This window comes from Hypanus sabinus, unplaced genomic scaffold (genome assembly GCF_030144855.1).
Source record: "Hypanus sabinus isolate sHypSab1 unplaced genomic scaffold, sHypSab1.hap1 scaffold_53, whole genome shotgun sequence".
Classification (NCBI taxonomy): Eukaryota; Metazoa; Chordata; class Chondrichthyes; order Myliobatiformes; family Dasyatidae; genus Hypanus; species Hypanus sabinus.
Genome location: NW_026781391.1, coordinates 506,720 through 510,716, shown reverse-complemented (window position 1 = coordinate 510,716; position 3,997 = coordinate 506,720).

The window sequence follows — 3,997 nt, the reverse complement described above, 5'->3', positions numbered from 1 at the left end:
TGTCTGTGCCTTTATTCCTTCTACGAACGTCCATAACAATGCAGTTCACTTTCCATGAAGTCTACAACTTGATTTTCCATTTTCCTAATATGTTAAAGTCCTTTTGCAAACTCTTTACATCCTCAGCACAATGAGTACCTCGTCGATCTTCGTATTGTCAGCAAACGGGGTCACCAAGTCATTAATTCTGACCTCCAAATTGTCGACATTTTACGGTAAAGCGGTCCCAAAACTGAACCCTTGGCACACCACTAGTCACATAAAGCTAAATAGAAGAGTTCCCGTCTATTACCATTCTTTGCATCCAGCCAGTAATCCAATATTCTACCTATGCTACTAGCTCTTTTGTAAAATCTACATTCTGACTCTCCTTTCTTCATCCTTCCTGTTATTTCCTCCGAAAATTCCAATAGATTCATCAGGCAATCTATGCTATGCTCTGAGGAATCTATGCTAACCCGCTTATTTTATTAAGATCCTCCAATTACCTTTAAATCTCATCTTTATACATGGGCTCCAACACTTACTGTACCACAAATCTAACATCTAAATAGAATAATTGTAACGGGTGGATGCTGCAACTATTTGGTTTCGCTTGAACAAATGGATCCAAACTCGGTAGATCCTTCAAACCCGACTTTATTGTTCGTACTGAGAAGAAAAGCGAGAAGCGTAGTATATTGTACACTACCTATACCGCTGACAGGTAGGGCTAACTTAAGCAACCTCTAGTAGTCTACACGGCCGAAAGTACTTAGCAACATCTGTGTGGTCCCTGAAGCAGGCAATCGGCCGTGGACTGGCTAGGGTGGAGGTCCTGGGCGCCAAGTTCAGCTGCTCGGTCCGAAGGTGGGACCAAGGCTCTGCCCTGGGAAAAAAAATACTTGCCCAAATTTATAGGACTATCGCCACCTTCCAGTTCAGCTGGAAGTGGCGAGGCATCCAATCGACCCCAGTTTAGCTAATTTAGCTTACACGACCCCAGTTTTGGTAATTCATTTCCTATTCACGTATTAAGCTAACATACATCCTCCAAACCTGCAATTCCCACAATTTGGTGACCCTCAATCGTCGGCGGATGCCTCCCCAGAGACAATGCATCCTATTAAGGTTACAAACAAACAATGTGAAAGAAAACATTTTTATTGACAAGGTAATTGAGGGCTTTTACGCAAATCAACACTTCAGCTTGTTCTCATGAATGTCATCCGGTATACCGTCCATATATTGTCCCCCTTCATTTAGCATCAAGGGTCTGACTGCCCAACAGGCCCACACATTTCTAATTGTTAACCATTTCTTTACCGTATACATTTTTATAACCACTCAATCTACCCGTACACTATACACTTATCTATACTCTCCACCACCTGTCTCTTGTATAGCTGATCACAGACTCCTGAAAGTAATTACTGCAGCGCATATTTATTTAAGCACATGCACAATAACTACTACAATGACTAATATTATTACGATCCAAATTACCCTTTGAGGTGTCTTACGCCCGATACCCCCAAAGGCGTTAGATAACCAGGAAAAGGGTTAAACGTGAAGGGTATTTGGATCATAGGAGTCCCTCCCAATGCATGCAACGGTCCCATTGAACACATCCAACATTTTGATATATTCAATTGTACTGCGTCTTCATAACTCATTCTCAGAAACATATTTTGCTGTTCGATACTATCATCAAAGAACTCAAACCTGCGACGCGGTACAACGTACAGACCTCCTCAGCCCGTCAGCATATCCGTCGACGAAGAGGGACAGCAGAGGGAATCCGCGAATGTGGACGGTGACCCATGGACCGAGGGTGTTTTCTTCGGCTTTAGACAGAGCATCAGCATCACTCATTGAATTGGGAGATCGTCTATATTGATCGCGTAAGGTGCCACTTTCTTTTATGATTGGCTGTTCCCTGAATAGGGGTGAACACCTGAAGTGCCCCTAGTAGAGCAATGTACCATGGCAGCACTCCAGCCACCGGTCTGTGATACACAAGAAAACATTAGTTCTACTTCTGAGCTGTTAGGTGTTCGGAGTTTAAACATTGCAATTCTTCCTGTCCTTCTAAAGCGACCCACCGACTGGTGCCTGTAAGGGGGCCACCATTTCCCCACTCTGCCGTTCCCCTCTTGGCCCGTCACCCATATTTACTAGCTACCACACATATCTCTCTCAAGGGAGTACTCTCTAAAAGACCTTCCAAAGCCAGAGGATAAGTCTGAATCAAACGGGAAATTGGGGAACCCCGTTTCTGGTCGATTGATCAGAACGTTCATCCCTTGTTGCAGCGCTGAATGCCATCCCTTCATAGCGTTGGTTGGGGTCACAATCGAATCTGCTGCTTCAAAAGTTCATATAACCGTTCAATCAAGACAGCTACCTGGGGGTAATAATGTATATGTCAATAAATACCTTGCTCTTTCATCCACTCCTGGATCATTTACCCTGTTAAATGGGATCCATTATCTGACTATATTTCCTCGGGTGTGTCATCATGTGACGTCAGGTATTCTACCCCTCGAATGGTGGATTCCTGACTGGCACTCGGAAATGGTGTGGCCAACAGGAATCCAGAATAAGTGTCCACCATCGTCAACATGTTTTTATCATTCTTATGTGGGGACAGAGGTCCAATGTAATCGATCTGCCGTACGTTAGCCGGTACGGAGCCTCTCTTAATATGGGTGAGTGGCCCACGCAGGACAGAGCAAAGCTTGACTTGCTGGGACACTGGGACACAGTAGTCCGACAGTCATCCACCGTCAAAGTTATCCCATCGTCTCCTTCTCTTCTCCCTGAGATGGCCGGACTGTTCGTGGGTCCATCTAACGAGAGGCACTGTAATAGCAGATACCTCAGCCAATCTGCTTACTTGATTATTGTAGAGCGCCGTGGGGCTAATGTCCTTCTGCTGAGAATTCACATAATACACATGAATGTCGCGCCTCTGCGCCTCTTGCCATATCTATTGCCAATATTACTTGCCCGAGATAGGTTTATTAAGAACCTTAATATTATAAACCTTAAGATAGGTTTATAAGATAGGGGCGTACACATACACATATTTATCATTCCCACTTCACTATGGATGACTGTTGTGCACGCCCCTATCACATCTTCATATCCAGGGCGAGCACCCGGTGCATAATAGGCAATTCCTGTCGTAATACCGTGGGATCCGATCCCGTGATGGACTCCGTTTCCACCAGGGCCCAGTAACAAGCCAGGAGCTACCGTTCGAACGGAATATATCGTTCGGCAGCCTCCGGCATAGAGCGTAAACGGATCCCTAGGGGCACCCTCATTCCGTTCAGCAGTTGCCACAGACTCCATACCGCCATGTTATCTTGACCAGACACATGTAATTCATTCGGAGCCCCCGGCACCCGAAGTGAAAGGGGAACAGCCTGTTCATTTTCCATTTTGGCCTGCGCAAACGCGTCCTTTTGCTCATTTCCCCATGTGAATTTACTCCTCTTGCGAGTGACGGTGTCCAGTGGTTTCAATAGGAGAGTCAAATGGGAATATCCCCCTTCAATATCCTAATCATCCCACAAAGCGCAGGGTGTCCTGCTTGTTATTGGGGGTAATTGCGGTTTGAATTTTATTTCGTACCTTTTCCGGTATAAATCTCCCCCAGCATGACAGTGGATCCCCAGAAGTGTCACTGATTGATTGGGACCTTGTACCTTATCTTAATTCACAGCCTATACCTTCTCTCGCACAAACTGTAACAGGGAGCACAGTGTCTCTGCGATACTGCCTTCGTCAGGTCCCTGTAACATAACATTACCGATATAGCGGTCTATTCTGACGTTAGTCTCCAAATCACGCGCTACTATCCCGCGGCATAAGGTAGGACTATATCCATGTCGCAAATGAGTAAAGCTATACTGCCTACTGTTTCAGCTGAACGCGAACTGCTCCTGTGTTTCCTCCTCCAAGGGACTCGAAAAGAAGGGATTGACCAGATCAATAACAGCATATCATC